Below are 19,565 nucleotides of genomic sequence, written 5' to 3'. Positions count from 1 at the left end.
ACTTGAAAATTGCTTCCTCGTTAATACAAAAGTCATTAAGAAAGAAGATGAATAATGAAAACAACTAACTCATACTTTAATGAGTTAATTTGATTTTGTTCATACACTTTTGGTTAATCATAATTAAGTTAATATTTGCCCTCACATTAACCTATACTAGGATAATTTAATTTTACTTAATGTAAATATGAGTATGACTTAGTAACCTTTTCATATTTCATAAAAAGTTGTACATGAAAAAAGAAGTACTCCATTTGTTTCAATTTGTTTGAATCTATTTCCTTTTTAGTCCGTGTCAAAATGAATGACCTCTTTCCTAATTTGGAAATAAATTCACTTTATGAATGATTTACAGCCACACAAATTTTCAAGGCTTATTTTGAACCACAAATTTCAAAAGTCTTTCCTCTTTCTTAAATATCGTGTCCAGTTAAATGGGTTCATATAAATTGAAACGGAGGGAGTATGTGTTTATGGCGCCATAAGTCATTTGGGATACCGAGCCTATGATCACAAGCTAGGCATAACGAGGCAGGTTCCATTGTAATTGTTGGATTAATAATATGTATCGACCTTCTAACTTCCATAGTAAATTGCAATTTGGTTTTAGTAGAAATATCAGTTTATATTATCCTTTTTATGTTTTTTAATATATCTTTTGGTTGCTCAGATTGTCTGGACCTATATTGTTTGAATTCTTTAAAAATATTGACGAGTGCATATTTGATCTTTCAGAAATATTGAATTTTTAGAGGATCTGACAAGAATGCGACAATTTAGAAAGCTTGAGCGACATAATCTCGAACCGTTGTTTCATGATGGAAAGTGTTATTTTATGTATACTCATTTTTCTCAACTAGTTTAGCGTACGCGCTTTGTGCGTGACCAACACACGTAAATCATTTGACAACAAGCACTACAAAAAAAAAAAATTAGACTTAGTTATGAACTTCTTCGTTAACCTATCACTACATTGCTTGTAGCTAAGAAATATTTTCGATAATTCGTTGTTAATTCGTCGCTAAATAGGATTAGCGACGAATTTCACTGTTTAACTTTTCACCGATAATTGATGTTTATTCTGTAGTGAAATCTTGAAAGTTTTTATTTGTTAGAATAAGTGTAATAAAATAAATGACAGTTCATTTAGAATATATTTTTCTTTTACTATTTCATCCGATTCTTGTTACTTTAAATTTGTACTTTTCCAATTTGTCATTTAACATCATACTATAATCGATTTTGCTTTATGTCTAATTTCTTTCGCCGCTAATATTTTTTTTTACTTAAAAAATTTATATACTTAAGAGTTTTGTCAAATATTCTAAAATAATTATATGAATACTTTTAATTATTAGGAAAATAATTAAATAACTATTTCAAAATATTAGAGAAATTATTAAATTACTACTGAAATATTACTAATTATCTAACAGATAAACTATCACAAAAGTTATTTTCACTATTGAAAAATTGATGTGTGGAGGTGTAACAACAAAATTAACCATGATTGCTACTGACTGATCGACCACAATGTACCCTAAATAAAACAAAATATCTGACCATTGCAAAATCGAGATGGCTCCTAAAAGTATTCTCTTGTAATTCTTTCATCAGTAAATAATTTTTTTAATTATATTTTAACTTCTCGTCCTCTAGTATTTCACCCATTTTTCTTTTTTATTGTCTTTAGGTTAGTTTTTACTTTCATCTTCCTTTCCACTTTTACCATTTCACCTCATATATATGTATCTTAGAGACAAAAAATTCACGCCAAATGAATTATTTGCTTTAAAGATATCCGCAAATGCTGAAGCTATCAATTTCGACCTCATATTTTTTCTCTTATTTCTTAAAATTTGTGGTTGCTTTTTTCTTGTATGTTACTTTAGTTGAGTTAGTGATAAACCATAAATATAGATATTGACACCAAAGTAACATAAAGTCCCCTAGCGATTGCCGCATATATAATTTGAAAAAGTACATTGTAAATATTGAAAAAGTACATTGTAAATATTGAAAAATGATATTTACGCCAACATAATCACTAATAAGTAGATAAAATGATGCAGTACAATATTGTGGCGGATACCGAAAGTAAAAGACACATCAAAGAAATTAGACCGATTAAAAGAACTTATTGCACTATAATTCTTCCTGCTATCCACAATAGTTTTGACCTATCAATAAAAACATACATGAAGAATAAATTAGAGATATAAAATTTGATATTGATGAACCAAATAAAGTGTCCACGAAATAAAAAGTAAAATTATTCTATCTACTTTAATAAATGGAAGACATAAAAGAACAAGCATCAGATGTTTAGCTTAGTTGCAAGATTCTTCACGTGTAGATTATATAGGTAATGTTAACCTGGTCTACTTCTATCATCTAAAGAATTTATCCTTTAGGAATACAAACCCATATGAAGGAGATATACTTCATATAGTGCATAAATTTAGTGGCGGAGTCAAAATTTTCACTAAGGGGTGTCAAAATATAAAGAAGTAAATTCACGAAAAAACCACAGATTGTCAATATGTAATATATATACATAAAAATAAAAAATTTACCTAGCTACATAGTGTAATTTTTCGACGAAGGGGTATCGGGTGACACCCCTCAACTATATGTGGCTCCGCCACACTTGGGGATTGACGACAACTCTTGTAGAGTCCTCCTTCATATGGTGTCATCTAGGGTTGTTTATCGGGCGGATTGGGCGGATAACTACGCTTAGCGGTTTGGCTTAACGGTTATCGGCTTTTAAAAGTACTATTCCACTAGCCAACCGATATCGGGTTAGCAATTATCGGACGGTTATCGGGCGGTGTATCGGTTAAATTACGTAACTACTATCTTCTTCTTTTTTGCCTTGAAAGACAAACGTTTTATTCATAATTTAACAACTAGGAAGTTAATTAAGCCCATAACCACAGGGCAGGACTTAACAGTTAAGAATTCACAAGTTTAACCTCAACCCTTCCGATGGTGATCACTTCACCACCTTTCTCTGGAACCACAATTATTGCAATAGTAACTTCCAACACAAAATAATAATAATAATAATAATAATAATAATAATTTATGGTTAATGGAAGAGTTTACCGAAGATAATTACTGATGGTTCAGACTTTTCACTTTAGTGCTTTAGCTTTAGATTTTATTGTTTTAGGTTTACAATACATATTTTATATGTTTAGGGGTAAAAATATAAGTATGATAAATTCTTAACGGGTTAACGGTTTGCCTAATAAGAAAATTGTGTAATCCGCCCCCGCACCGATAAGCCGTTAACTACAAAATTTTAATCCATTCCCCAACCGCTAATCCGATAGCCCACTACCAATAAGCCAATTTTACGGTTGGGTTATCGGTGACGGTTCGGTTTTGAACAGCCCTAGTGTCATCAAACGAATAAGGATTTTTATAAATCTAAAAGGTATGGAAAAAAGTCCTCTATTTTAGGATATAAAATTAAACGTTTAATATAAAGATAATTAAATAATAACTTGAGAAAAATAGTAAATGACAATTATTTATTGTAGAGTCTTTCAGTGAAGAGCAAAAAGTTTATACATTTTTTGGGCATATTATCTCTCATTTTTAAATTTGTATTTCAATTTTCTTAAAAAAGATCAATTATTTGATGCTAATAACTAAGGAAAATAGTTATTTTGTTTTGAAATATGGCGTTTATTGAGATGTTCCTTTTTTTGTTATTATTAAAACCTGCATAGTTTATGGTTCATATAATCAGGAGAACATATAAATGCTATCTATTTAATTGATCATAATAAATAGACAATCAACCAGAAAATCAATTCCACCAATACGTTGTAGTCACAAAGGTCACATATATGATAGATTCACATGAGCTTCAGACAAAAAATCAACTCTTAAATCATAACAAAGGGAAACAAAAGGTACAAAACAAACAAGGATAAAATAAATAAAAATAAAAAATTTAAACAAATCTAACCACAAACGCATAAGCACTGATGATATGGTACTAAGTGATTGAACAAGACACGAGCATATCGAAAGATTGAGCTAATTAAAAATATCAGAATGAAATTGAATACCTGAATTTATCTGTAATATTCTTTAATCTTTCGTATTAGCGACAGGCCTTGTCGAATTTCTCATTCATGCATGGCAAGAGGAATACTTAAAATCCCTACAATCAAGAACCTCCGAGTTATTATTATCAATTTCAGTAAGCAGAAAACTGAAAAATTTAATGAAAACGCTTCAATATAATGTAACCAATAAAAAAATTAATCAAAAAAAAATTCAGTCTTAACTCCAAATCAACACATGCATTAAAGAAAAACACGAAAAAAGAGAGATCACAACATGAGCTAGGAAAAGGCTTGAACCAGGAATTAGAAGTAGAAACACGGTACTTAAGACTCCTATGGTAACATAAATAGTTAGGTCTTCCTTTTCTTTTGTATCATAAAGTAACTTTGGTAAAAATAAATTCTAAATCTAAATGACATTAATTGTCAACAATAATTCCTATACCAAAAAGGTGTAAATTTATTGACTTTTTTGGAGAAGAGTTTCTATTTTGAAAGACTCCAGCGTGAAGGGAATATGGATATTTTAATAGACGCAAACGTAATTAGTGTAGAATTTAGCGTATTTTGTTATCCAACATGGAAACGTATTTTGCATGGAAAGTTTTTGGAAAAAGGACACTAAGAAAAATATAAAGACTTCTAATTTAATTAATTAGTTTCTAAGTCCTAAATATTAGGAAGTAATTAATAAGCTGAAGGGTAAAAAGATTTCTAAGGCCATTCGTGCATTTAATATAGTATAGATTTACGTAGCACTTTGCGTTTTTTGAGATTTAAATTGTGAATTTTAATCACATTTAAAAATATATTTTTTTAATCATATTGACATAAGAAGAGTTGTAACTTATAATATTTTTTTGTATAGTTTTTAAAATATTTTAATTTTAAAATATTGAGTTAATCTAATCTAATTAGCTTCAAGAATTAGTTAAATTAACTCTCGCGAAATGGAAAGTTTCACATAAATTGAGACACAAGAAGTAATTGATTTAATATGATCGTGTCTGTTACCTTGTACACTCTTTTTCTTCATAATATTATGAGCTTAATCTTCGTACTGCTAGTGTGTTGCATTATAAAGCGATGAAAAACGATATCATTTATTTATTTAAAGAGTGACACAATAAGTTCTTATGTATTTTTCAAAAATGCTTCGTGCGCAACTTCAATTTTTAAAAGGGTCAATTTTATATTGTGAACAAATCACATTTAGTGGAAGAGGTAATTTTTGTATCAGATGAAACAAATATATTACCAGTTAGAACAATAATTACAAGTTGTTGTGGTCTTAGCAATTCATCCGAAAATTGGTCATTAAGGATCTCTATAAAGGATTGACAAGTAGAACCCACTGAATGACTCATGGGGTTCAAAAATTTGTTGGAGCTTCAAAACCAAATAAAAATTTGTTGGAGCTTCAAACTTTTATAAGTTTAAAATTAAGGAACGATTCTTGAGGTTTAAAAATTTACTGGAGTTTCAAAACTAAGCAAGAATTTATGAGGGTCAAATCTTTATAAATTCAAAATAAAAAAATAACTCATAGGTTCAAAAAAATGATGGAGATTCAAAATACTGAGGAGGTTCACGGTGTTCAAAAATTCGTTGGACTTTCAAAACCAAATAAAGACTCAAGGATTCAAATTTCTTTATGTTAAAAAACAAGAAACAGTTCATAAGGTTCAAAAACTTATTAGAGTTTTAAAATCAAGGAAGGATTTATGAGGTTCAAGTCCTTATCAGTTCAAAACCAGGAAACAAATATTTATAAATACTTCTATATTTTAAATAGAAGTACTTTAATTAGAATTTTATTTTTCGCATTAAAGTATGTCGATTGCCTTATTACTTTTTATTATACGAACCCCCCCCCCCCCCCCCCCCCAAAAAAAAAAAAAAACTCATAGCAAGTTAGAAAGTTGATTATCCCAATAAATTTTTAGGGATAATTTGATACGCAGACTAAATTATCTCGTGATTATAATTCTGGGACTATAATCCGAAAACTAATTTAACTTATTTGAAAGGTGGGATGAAGTAATTTTAAATTTGATACGACAAGATGGATATTTCAAGATTAAATTTATGCTTTATTTTATACTCTATTTGATAAAAAGTACAAAATTAATTTCAAATTTAATTCTAAAATATCTCACCTTATTCGGCCTACTAACAACTAGGGCTGGGCATAAATACCGAAAACCAAAAAACCGGACCGAACCGAATTAATTCGGTTTTTCGGTGTTCGGGTTTTCGGGTTTTCGGGTTTTCGGTTCGGGTTCGGTTTCAATTTTCAAAAATTTCGAGTTTTAGGTTCGGTGTTCGGTTTTTCAGGTTTTCGGTTTTAAACCGAAATTTTATGTATTAGCCCAAAAATATTAAATAGTCCAAGCCCATGCCCATTAAATTTAAGCCCAAAAGAAATAGAACCCAAACCCTCTTTCAATCTAATTTCCTTTTTAAGATTTCAAAAGGAAAGTTTTAAATATAATAGTAGAGTCCTTTTACTCCAGTCTTAGTAACACTTCTTTTAAGCAAATTTAAAGGTAGTTATTACTTATAGTTAACTTGTTTGACCCAAATATTTGGGAAAAAAACTGGAAGTTCTTCTTCTTTTGGAAAAAAATTGAGACTTAGGACATGATCAAGTTCAAGAAAAAAATAATGATGGTCTAAGTCTGCCAGGCTGAGTCAAAATATACTTATTAAGGAAAAGTACTTTTTTTGTAGAATTGACATTCAAATGGAGTAATTTCAGAAAAATGAAATTTTGTTTATGGCAATGCTTTTGTTAGAATTATAAAAATATTTTTGTTTGGCTTATCTTTCCGAAAGATAATCTAGAGTGCAAATTACAAAATATGACACGTAAATATTTATTTTACACTTAGTATTTTTTTAAATTTAAATAAATAAATGATGATCTAATATAGTTATTATGAGATATACATTACTTAAATTCTTCAATTTCAGTTAACTAAAATGTAAAAACTGAAATCATCAAATTGTGCGAGAGCAGAGTTACTTGACCTCGGCCATAGATTTGTTATCAACAATGTATGAGATAGTTTTTGTCATCAATGTTGAAATGGTCTGATAAACGTAAATATTGATAGTAAATTTTGTTGAGAAAAAATTAAAAGTAACTTATGCTTCTTCAAAGGAGAAGCTATATTTTCCAGTTCTTTCACACATAAAACACCGAATTGAAAAAACCGAAACCGAAACCGAACCGAACCAAACTTCAAAAAATCGAAACCGAAAGAACCAAATCGAACTAGTTTGGTTTGGTGTTCGGTGTCCACTTTCAAAACACCGAAACCAAAATAGCCGAACCGAAGTAAGGAAAAACCGAACCGAACGCCCACCCCTACTAACAACCCTTTAAGATTTTTTTTTCTTTTCTTTTTAAAGAGAATATTAGACACCAAAGACAAAACAATAAAGAAAGGTATACTAAAGAAAAGTGTAAAGAAGGATTCGCTGACTAGGATTCATGTCACACTCAAATGCTCAATTCGAATATTTATGGCTAAGGATATAAGTCTAGCTGATTAATGATGGACAATTCCTCGTATTCCCCACGCACTCAATTTTTCTTCAATTTATTTTTATTTTCCAAAAACTATTACTCAATTTTCTTATTGTCCAAACAATCTCATGCAATTTGGAATCATGATTTCATATTTTAGTTTCAAATCAGCGTTTGTTTATAAAATTTACATAAAATTTAAACTTTAACTTCATATCATGATTTTAAATCTTTTTCCAAAAAGTAGGATTTAAGATGTCAAATCATGATTTCAAACTTTTTTAAATGTAAAACTTGACCAGGACTGTCTCAATAACATTAGAGTCTAAAGTCAAATTTCAGAGAGAGGTCCTATTCTTTTTAATAGGAGAAGACAATATCAAGACTAACTTAAATGAGCAGACCAAAAGGGACAACTGTTTAGTAAATGACACTCTTTTTACATCTCTTACAAATTATGGACCATTTACACCACAATCTAAATATCCTTTCGATCTCAACGAAAATCTTATGAGAAAACTTTTGTAACTTACTTCAACGGTTAGATGACAGTTTAATGTGTTGCCGATAAGGATTGAGAAATATATGAGCAAGCTAAGTTGCTCGGACTCACATGCGGGTACCCGACATGGTAAGAATTTGGAAAAATCTAAATTTTAAGATTTGGCGGTACGGATGCTAAAATTCAGCTAAGAAAATTCAAAATTATTAAATGGAGCTATAAATATATTTTAAATTTTGGGAGAGATTCTATGAAAAATTACAAGTATATTGTAGAATTCAATCTTTCATTCCCCGAGGTGGACATTCCATTTCCCATGTCTTAAATTGGTTTTATCTTTTATTTTGAGAAATCAAAATCTCAATTTTGCCCCTAAGTTTGTCCATAGACTCCAGTCAAACTATCCGAAATTGACTGACCGAATCCGAGACGTATCCTGCACCCACACCGGCATCCGCACCCATCCCAGTCTCATGTGGAGATGGGTTGGCATCAAAAATGAAGAATCCGCACAGCTTAGTGAGCAAATATTAGACGCGAGTCTAACCAAGAGGATAATTTCCTAAGCGCTATATTTATATAACCTTAAATATTAGGGACCAAATCCAAAGGGTGGTCCAAAAAGGGACATTTGCATAATCAACCTTAAAAAAACATACTCTTTTTTTTCCCCCCTTAAAAACTATGTGCAATCACTCAGATAAAGAACAACCTCCAGGACCAGGGGCCACAATTTAAAGATACTATATGGTTTGTGCCCGTGCAAGGCATGGACATAGGCCCAACACAATCCTTTGTATATTTGCACATCACAAGATTAATAAAATAATGTCAACATCAAAAAGATATTTTCATACTCAGTGATCTAGATCCCTTAAAAAGGAAGCACGATTGTCAGTGATTCAATGTTTGCAACATACTCACACTTCAAAGAGTTCTCCTACATTGAGGAACAAAGCTCTACAAGATACTCAAACTATTGTGAAATATCCACTTGAGTGATGAGTTGTTTGCAACGATACTAACTTTCAAGGACCATTTTGAACCTCTAGGAAAATACTTTTTTTCCTCCAAGCTCTGAGAGATCATACTTCGACCCTGTCTGGCTGAGACACTGATGCCAAGAACAATTACAAGTATTAAGCACAAAGAATAAAAAGAGAAAAAAAAAAAAACTACAGTAATAACGAATAAGTATAAATCTACACCTTTACATCTATCGCATATTATATCAATAAATTTTCTGTTTTATGGATACTAAAGGTAAAGTTTTTCTAAGTATATATGACACTAAACGTATGAAAGATTGGAAATGTAAAATTGGAATTGTGATGAATTTCTTGTGTATTCCATTCATGAACAGTTCCTGTATTTATACAGGTATTTTGTACAAAAGAAAAAGAAAATACTGAAAACAAAAAAATCCTAGGCTGTACACTTGTCTCTTATCTATACATTGTATTCTATCCATGTAACAATATTTATTCTTTTCTATGTTTGTACAGTGTAGTATCCAGCCTGTCCAGCTGGTGTTTTATTCTTGATCGTGTGGCTAGCATTTGATCCATCATGTAAGCTTTCAATGGTCTGATAAGTGCCACGTGTTCTTGACTTGAGTAGATCTGATTTAGAACACAAAATATGTCTGAAAGTGGGAAAATGGGATTCACTTTGTTTTGTTCACTTCGTTCTTTCTTTCTTCACTAAAATGGGTTCTTTCTTTCTTTCTTCACTGGAAATGGAATTTCTGCCAACACCCCCCCCCCCCTCAAATTGGAGGGGGAGGAACGAACACCCAATTTGCCTAAAAGAGAACGATGAGAAGTGCCAGGAAGTGGTTTGGTAAAAATATCAGCGATTTGAGAGGAAGAAGGGAGAAATGAGAGTGAAATCAGTCCGGCGAGGTACTGTTGACGGACGAAGTGACAATCCAAATCGACGTGCTTCGTCCGTTCATGAAAGACTGGGTTTTTAGCGATGTAGATCGCAGCCTGGCTGTCGGAGTGAAGAGGAATTGGAAGAGACGGTGGAATCGTCAGATCGGAAAGGAGGCGCACCAACCATGTCAACTCGGCAACCACCCTTCGCATGGATCTATACTCGGCCTCAGCCGATGATAAAGAAAGAGATGGTTGCTTTTTTGATTTCCACGAAATGGGACTTCCACCAAGGCTAATGTAAAATCCACTAACAGATCTGCGAGAGTCCGGGCAGGTAGCCCAATCGGAATCGCAAAAAGCTAATAGAGTGAGGGAAGGAGAAGAATTAAGAAAAATCCCTAAACCTGGGTCAAGAAGAATGTAGCGAAGAACATGATGAGCAGCAGATAAATGAGGTTGATGTGGAGACTGCGTGTATTGACTCAAATGTTGGACGGAAAAGGCGATGTCGGGTCTCGTATGGGTCAAAAAGTTAAGCTGGCCTATCAAACGACGATACACAGTTGGATCTTGGAGAGGAGAACCCATGTCATGGTGCAACTTTTGAGTCGGATCTAAGGGAGAAGGAGCAGGCTTGAGATGATGACAACCATATTCAGAGAGCAGGTCCAAAGCAAATTTCCTTTGGTTAAGGATTAAGCCTTGAGGTTCACGGAGAACTTCAATCCCCAAAAAATAATGTAAGTTACCCAAGTCCTTGATCTTAAATTCTGAGTCAAGAAACAATTTCAAAGCATCTAATTCAGCTTGATTATTCCCAGTGAGTAGAATATCGTCAACGTATACCGCCAATATAGAAACTGAGGAACCATGAATTTTGTAGAACAAAGAATAATCGTTTAAAGAATGAGTAAAACCTTTAAAACTCAAAGCTGCTGTTAAACGTGAATACCATTGTCGCGAGGCTTGTTTTAAGCCATAAAGAGACTTCTTTAAGCGACAAACTTGAGTAGGATCAACCACCTTTAAGCCTGCTGGAAATTTCATATAGACTTCTTCGTCTAAATCACCATGTAAGAAGGCGTTGTTAACATCAAGCTGATAAATTCCCCAATTTTTCTTAACTGCAATAGCCAAAACACATCTGATAGTGGTAATTTTTACTACAGGGCTAAAGGTTTCTGTAAAATCAACACCCTCTTTTTGAATATCACCTCGAACCACCAAACGTGCCTTAAGCCTCTCAACAGTCCCATTTGAGTTTAATTTAACTTTGTAAACCCATTTTGATGGAAGTGCCCTCTTACCAGGAGGTAAAGTCACTACTTCCCAAGTGTCGTTGTTGATCAAAGCCTCTAGTTCTTTTGTCATGGCAGCCTGCCAACCTGGGTAAAGAATGGCCTGGGAAAAACTAGTAGGTTCCTTGATTTGTGAAAGTGTAGTGAGATACTCTTGGTTAGAATTAGAAATGGCAGAAAATGCAAAAGGGGAAAGAGAAATGGGTGTGGAAAAACAAACATCAGACACTTTAGAAAAATGCACAGCATTACAAATATAGTCCTCTAAGTAGGCAGGGGTCTTGACTGATCTAGTAGATTGTCTTAAGGCATTAGGAGGAGGTACAGAAGACATGTTAGGGCCAGGTTCCATAGGACATAGAGTAGTAGCAGGACAAGAAGGAGGAGTATATGTTGATGTAGAAGTGGAAGTGGTATTGGGAGAGGGATCAGGACTAGCAGTGGAGGAAGGTGATGTAGGGGATGGACTGTCTAGTGTAGCAGGAGGGAGAATAGGATCAGAGATGGTTGGGAAAGAAGCAGGTGGTGAGGGAAGATCAGGACTAGAAGTGGGAGGAATAAAAGGAAACATAGGAACAGTAGGAAGGGCAGTAGCAAAAGGGTAGGTGTCTTCATAAAAAACAACATTTCTGGAAATAAGAAATTTATTGGATTTCAAACTTAGCAATTTATAGCCTTTCTTTCCAGAAGGGTAACCTAGAAAGATACAAGGTTCTGCTCTAGGATCCAACTTAGACCTACCATGAGAAAGAGTAGAAGCAAAAGCAAGGCAACCAAAACACCTTAAATGGGAGTAAGAAGGAGGTTGATTGAAAAGTCTCTCATAGGGTGTTTTGAAAGAAAATAATCTGCTAGGACATCTGTTTATTAAGTAAGTAGCAGTCATAATGGCATCCCCCCAAAATTTGTGAGGCAAGTGTGACTGAAAAAGTAATGCTCTACAAATTTCCAATAAATGTTTATGCTTCCTTTCTGCCACACCATTTTGTTGGGGTGTGGCTACACAAGAAGTTTGATGAATAATACCTTGAGAAGTTAGGAAATTGGAATGTTCAAAACTGGATCCTAATTCCCATGCATTGTCAGATCTAATGATTTTTACTTGTTTTTGAAATTGTCTCTCTACCATTGTTAGAAAAGATTTGAGTATAGGGAAAGCATTACTTTTAGTGGATAGGAGAAAAGTCCAAGTGCCCCTACTAAAATCATCTACAATGGTCAACAAATATTTATAACCATCATAGGTAGGTGTTTGATAGGGTCCCCAAGTATCAATGTGAATTAAATCAAAAACAGCTTTGGAGGAAATTTCACTGATTTGAAAAGGCAGTTTATGTTGCCTGGCCAGTGGACAGATAGAACAAGGAATAGAAAACTTAGAACAAACATCAACTGATATCTCATTAATATTCTGAATATTTGAAAGGAGCATATGACCCAACCTTACATGCCATAACTTGCTCTTACTATTAGAAAAGGAAATACAAGACAAACTGGATACATTATCCTTCTTGGAAGTAAAACTAGACTTAGATACTTTAGAAATGGAGTTTGCATATGAGGAAGCAACTGGAGTACTATTCTTGAGAATATAGAGACCATTTTGACTTTCACCAAGGAGCATTGGCCTCTTCATTGAAGGGCCCTGCATAAAACAATGAGAAGGAGTGAAGAACAGAATGTTAGAAAGCTGTTTGCACAACTTATGGACAGATAGGAGATTAAAGTGAAAAGTAGGAATAAAAAGGACATTGTGAATGATTAGATTGGGAAATAGCTTGATTGATCCTGAATGGGAAACATTGACCCTTTGTGAATTAGGTAGGTTTACAGAGATGGTCTTTGGTAAGAGTTTAAAATTAAAAAAGAATTCCTTATTATAACTCATGTGGTCTGAGGCACCTGAGTCAATAATCCAACTTGTTTTACTGTATTTCTTAGAATCAACTTTCAAATTTAGAGAGAAAGGACTATGACATAGAGTTATACCAGCACAGTTAACAGAGGCTATGACATCAGAACCAGCACCTTGATCAGCATTTTTCACATGCTGAAGCATCTGCATGACTTGTGCTAATTGCTCAGGGGTAAGAAGCTTCCCTTGCTCAGCTGAATCTGTGTTAGTCATAAGACCATCTCCATAATTTTCATTAGAAGTGACTGCATTACCTTGAACAGAGTTTTGAAAAGTCCTTTGTTTAGTGAATTTGAAATTAGGTGGAAATCCATGGAGTTTGTAACACTTCTCAATAGAATGTCCTGGCTTCTTACAATACTTGCAAATCATTGTCATTTTCTTATTATCATAATAAGTCCTCTGAGACTTAAAATCAGTAGCAAAAGATTTTTGTCCAACATTGGCTTGATTTGCAGCAACAAAAGAAGATGATTCACCTGGGAATTTTGGTGTGTGGTGTACTTCCCTCTGTTTCTCTTCTTGAACTAACAGTGCATAAGCATTTGAGATAGTAGGTAAAGGAGAGATCATAAGAATATTTCCCCTAGCACCACAGTATGAATCATTCAGTCCCATCAAAAACTTAACTAGTCTTTCATCTTGTTTTGACTTAATGTTTTTCTCCTTTGCCTTACAGGTACAATCACAAGAACATGGAATAAATGAGTCTAGAGTGTCTAATTCATCCCACAAACGTTTGATTTTAGTGAAATAAGTGGCTATATTAGATGGTCCTTGAACAAGGTCACTGAGCTCTTTTTGGAGCTGATAGAGTCTAGCACCTGAACTCTGACCAAATCTAGCCTCCAATTCCTCCCAAATGTCTTTAGCAGTAGCATAATAAAGCACACTTTCAGAAATATCTCTAGACAAAGAGTTTAACAGCCAAGAGATTACCATATTGTTAGATCTACACCAAGCACTGCGCAGATCTGATCCCTCCACTGGTTCCTTAGTTGTTCCATCAACAAAACCAGACTTGTTCTTTGCGGTTAAAGCTATCCACATAGCTCTTTTCCACCCACCAAAGCTCTTTCCATCGAAAACCGAATTGACAAGGAGAGTACCAGGTGAATCTGAAGATGATATGAAGTAAGGATGAGAGGAGTCAATGATTTCTTTTGAACCAGTAGCATCAGCAGGGGTTTGAAATTGAGATTGTTCACCCATTGTAAAAGAGATAAAATGCTATGAGGATGATAAAAGAAAGAGAGGAGCTGAGATTGGATCTCAATGCTCTGATACCATGAAAGATTGGAAATGTAAAATTGGAATTGTGATGAATTTCTTGTGTATTCCATTCATGAACAGTTCCTGTATTTATACAGGTATTTTGTACAAAAGAAAAAGAAATTACTAAAAACAAAAAAATCCTAGGTTGTACACTTGTCTCTTATCTATACATTGTATTCTATCCATGTAACAATATTTATTCCTTTCTATGTTTGTACAGTGTAGTATCCAGCCTGTCCAGCTGGTGTTTTATTCTTGATCGTGTGGCTAGCATTTGATCCATCATGTAAGCTTTCAATGGTCTGATAAGTGCCACGTGTTCTTGACTTGAGTAGATCTGATTTAGAACACAAAATATGTCTGAAAGTGGGAAAATGGGATTCACTTTGTTTTGTTCACTTCGTTCTTTCTTTCTTCACTAAAATGGGTTCTTTCTTTCTTTCTTCACTAAAATGGGTTCTTTCTTTCTTTCTTCACTGGAAATGGAATTTCTGCCAACAACGTATGATGTAAAACTGGTGCAGGGCACTAAAAGTATTGAACAAATAGTATAAACCTGAGAAGCACTTCTAAGAAGAGGAGTTGAAGGTCTTTTTCTATGTCCTTGTATGCAGATACAAAGTACAATTCTGGTAACAACAAAATTTGTTCAGTATATTTTCATTTACTGCTGGATAAGTAGCTAGAAGATGATTACTCCAATCCTTGAGAAGTGGGGTGAGAGAACTGTGAAAAGAGAGAAGACATACCTATTTATTCTTCCAAGGAATGCCACCAAACGGGCACATACTAGTTATATACTTCTCAATGGCACTTTTCAATGGCCTCAAATGTGCAAATCTGTAGAAAACCACTTATAATCTTAAACATTGTAAAAAGGGAGTGAATATTCTAATCATGAAAATCAAAAAAGGAACGATGAACATCCTTGACCTAAGTCACACTAAACCAACTTTCAATGCCGTATGCTATTATTGCATTCAGCAGAAAACAAAATTTTCTAAGCGATGAAAAACTGAGTTGATATCTTTATTGAAAAAAAGGAGTTGAGATTCACTCTCCTCCAGTACACCAGCAAGTATAAACACTAAATGCATATTTTCACAAGATGAAGAGTATCATTAATGCTCTCTATATTACTCTAGAAGACATTAGCAATCGAGGTTACTTACTGGCATTATAAGTGCTGCTGCGTCACAATAGATGCGAATCCTAATTTATTTATTTATCTATTTATTTATTTTTTTGGTAAGGAGTTGGAAATTCTCATTTTTGAGATATGTACACTTCAGTGGCACCTTATTCTCAAGGGCACTTGATAATTAGATCTGGAAATACTAATCTAATGTGAGAAAAATACACCTTTCACTAAGATGCTTTTCAATGGAAATTAAGTAATCTGCAGATGAAAAAGCGAAACAAAGAGGAAATAACTCCAAATAATGACAACATTCAATCATCAAAAATTTTCCACCAGCGGGGAATCAACTTTCATTAAAGCACATACATGCAATGTATTGCTCGTAAACTGCTAGGTTAAAGATTCAACAAGGCCTTAATAAAAAAATAATTGAGATCCAAACTAATCGGAGGCAAATAGGCTTTGACTATCTATATACAAATTAGAGAGACTTTCACCACAACCTTAACACTAAATTAATGAAGCAGGGAAAAGTATACTTACTTTTTTTATATGCATGAAAATAATTTGTGTCATTAATGATCATGTTTCTTTGTCTTTCCAACAGAACATATTTTATCTTTTCTCTCCCAGAAATGCTTATTTCAATCTCTTATTTAAAAGTGGCAACTTAATATTTGCATCTAGATAAAATAGAATTCAAAAAGCTGATGTCCCACTCGGATGATCTTTTTATGAACTCATGGGCCATGGCCATATAAAACGTACCATTTCCATATTCAAGAATATGCTGCAACAGTCTTACATGTATCTGATGTAGCTAATTTGCTTCGTGCAAACTTTCTGAAAGTATTTTGGCTTCTTGGTTTGAAAACAACATAAATGAAAAATAAAATAATAAGGCTCAATAGCAATTAAAAAGTTCCTCTTTTCTGATTTAGTAAACGAAGAACCAGCGGTATGTGTAAAAGGATGACTCTCTTTTAATGGACAACTGATGCAGGGTGAATGCGTGATGTTGACTTAGTAGCACCTAACTCCAAAAGAACTTACTGTTGTTTTGAGCAAATATCTCAATATGAATAATTAAGAAGTGCAATGTACACTTGCTTGCAAAAATAGGTAAAGAGAGAAATAGGTATAAAATTTTAATGCAGTATCATGTATTGTGAATCAGACTCTTAACTGTTTGTTGTTAATTAGCACCTTTGACATCTCGAATTTAGTACCCTGGGCCAAAATCATGGAATCTGCAAATATGCAATCAGAGTTACAATTTCAAACAATAAGGAATAGATTATTAATAAAATAACTTTTGAACTACACGTTTACCTTAATGGAGCATATTGTAGCTGCAAAGTACATTAGACGAACCCCAATTTCCTGTGTAAAAAACATGCCAGAAATCTCACAAAGTTAACTGACTTTTTATATATGGAGATGGAAATAGAATTCTGCTAAATTAAAAAAGGGAGCATTACCCCCCCAAAAAAAAAAAAAAAAATTAATATACCAAATCAAGTAAAAACAAAATAAAAGAACATCACAATCAGTTAAAAATTAGTTTAAATGCACAGACATGGATGATCCGTGGCATTACAAAATTCCATGAAACAAAATGCCCTCAATAAAAGAACATGTTGTAGAGAAATATAGTAGAAGAAAAGTAAATCAGGGAGACCTTCTGCTAGGTCAAGATCGTTAACTAAGATAGGAAGATTCAACTAAAAAAGAGGAAGCTATGAAAAGGAGAATTTGGTTATGGAAGAAGACTTTCTTGAATTGGCTTGAATGACTTACAATTGGGTTGTGTTGGGTTAACTTGGGTTGATTACAAATGTTCAAGGCCACGCCTATTTATACTTGTCTAGAGATGGTTCTAGATAGAATTATCTAGATATATCTACAAAATATCTAGTTAGCCTTATCTTCTAACACTACTCTAGAATATCTAGATTTTTCTTTAAGATAATTATCCACGATCCTACACTAGACTATTCTAGATCTCTTACTAAATATCTAGGATTTTTTGTACCTCCAAAAAATCAACTTTACTGCTTTACACTCCCCCTTAAAGTGACTTTTTGGAAACTACCCCGAGCTTGTTGTAGAAGAACTCAAACGAAGCTTTTGGGAGTGCCTTGGTGAAGATCTCAACAGTATTTTCTTGATTCCTTTTGCTTCTTCAAATGATGAACATTTTTCGTCATTAATTTGTCCACATGAATCATTTCCATGCTGAGTTTCACGTTCTAGAGTTTCCGTACTCCCCCTTTCTCTTAGCTCCTTGCCAATTGTGTTATCTGGACAAGCACCTAAGTCAGTGACGATCTGATCATTAATTTCCTTCGAAGCCTCAACACCAGCATAGGATCCACCACTAGATTCCCTTTCCAACTCTTCAATAAACTGTTTGGCAGCTTTCGAGCTTTCAAAAATTATACTACTTGCATCTCCATATGAAATTGAGCCTTCAAGGTCAACTTCTTCTTTTATTTGACCGTCGGCTTCTCCATCTGCTTCCAGTATTTGATCTGAGCTAGTGATTGACTCTGATACGGCAGATGATTGACCAGAGACTTCAACTTCCACTACAACTCTCTCAATGCTTTCTCCTACAACTCCCTCAATGCTTTCTCCGGAATGGTCACCATTACTATATATAGTTTTAGACGCTGCCTGCTCAGGTTCTACTTCAACATCCCTCACGTCCAGACTTTTATTACCAGCTTCAGGATCTGCTTCGTTGATTTCCTCGATAGCAGCTACCACGTCACTAGTCTGAACGTCTTTGGAATCTGCTTGCTTTTTGTTTATGACACCAACGCCTTCCTTCTCCACGTAATGGACCGTATTATCTCTTGAATCCATGATCCAGTCTCTTTCGAAACTGAAGGAAGCCAGGGCATCTACTGCTCGAGCCTCAGCTATGAAGTCTTCTTCAGCAGCTTTCTCAACTTGAGCCATGTTGCTCTCTTTTGTTCGGCAATATCTATTTATGTGACCTATTTTACCACACCTGTAATATTTTAGAGTCTTCTAATAGTTATTAGTAGACTCTCTCTCCTTTTCTAGCGAGCTGGAAACATTTTGAGATCGAGAGTGTGGCATATCTCTGAATGTTTTTCCTTTGAAGTTCCTCTTGTCGGCTACAAGAGCATTTCCTTCCCGTTTTTTAAAACATACACTAGCCATCTGTTTGGCTAGTAGCTCCTGTGATGACAACAAGTTCTCAAACTCCTCCAAGGATGGTTGTTGAGACCATCCTTGAATTGATGTAACAAAAGGAATATATTCTGACTTCAAACCACGAATGATAATTCTTCTCATTCGTGCTTCGGAGATAGCCTCGTCCGGATTTAATAAAGAGATCTCTGAACATAAGTTCTTAATCCTCAAAAAGTACTCGGCAGTAGAAATATTACCTTGAGTGGTGTTCCGCAATTCATTCTCCAATATTTGCAGCCAGGCTCCATCCTTCTTGTTGAACAAACGATTAAGGGTCCTCCAAATTTCATGAGCTGATTTGCACCTTATAATAATCAAACAAGTTGTACGAGATGGACCTCTTTAGGATGAACTCCGCCTTCGCATTAATCTGCTTCCACTTCTTGTATGCGCTGCTATTTTCCGGTCCGCCAGTAGGAGGACTTGTGTAACTACCATTAACAACATCCCATAAATCCTCTCCCACAAGGTATGACTCCATACATGTCTTCCATACCTTGTAATTGGACTGATTCAACAACTCCATCCCCAGTCCATTAACACGGCTGTTGACACCCAATTTTGTCCCACATTTCCTCTGAAATATCTATTTACGCTTCTAGTATTTTTAGCAACTTCAAAAAATAATTATTTATATTTTATTATAATTATTAGCTTTTATTAATACCGGTGTTGCATTATTCTATTGCAGTCACTAGCTGTT

At 33.9% G+C, this 19,565-nt stretch overlaps 1 long non-coding RNA gene across 3 annotated transcripts; it reads right to left on the bottom strand.

The window, feature by feature from the left end:
• Positions 1-8,906: 8,906 nt before the first annotated feature.
• LOC132619069 (uncharacterized) lies at positions 8,907-17,607 on the bottom strand. Of its 3 annotated transcripts, XR_009574501.1 has the most exons (5): positions 16,967-17,607; positions 16,821-16,884; positions 15,243-15,333; positions 15,050-15,122; positions 8,907-9,239 (listed from the first exon to the last, which is right to left on the bottom strand). It is a non-coding gene; the product is annotated as an uncharacterized LOC132619069 (long non-coding RNA). The 3 variants fall into 3 exon arrangements; XR_009574500.1 differs by lacking the exons at positions 16,821-16,884; positions 16,967-17,607 and having other exon boundaries at positions 15,243-16,814; XR_009574499.1 differs by lacking the exons at positions 15,050-15,122; positions 16,821-16,884; positions 16,967-17,607 and having other exon boundaries at positions 15,243-16,814.
• Between the last annotated feature and the right edge of the window lie 1,958 nt (positions 17,608-19,565).

The sequence above is a fragment of the Lycium barbarum genome, chromosome 11 (assembly GCF_019175385.1).
Source record: "Lycium barbarum isolate Lr01 chromosome 11, ASM1917538v2, whole genome shotgun sequence".
In the NCBI taxonomy this organism is placed as follows: Eukaryota; Viridiplantae; Streptophyta; class Magnoliopsida; order Solanales; family Solanaceae; genus Lycium; species Lycium barbarum.
Note: the sequence above shows the minus strand (reverse complement) of the source record. Positions and strands in the feature narration are given on the sequence as shown.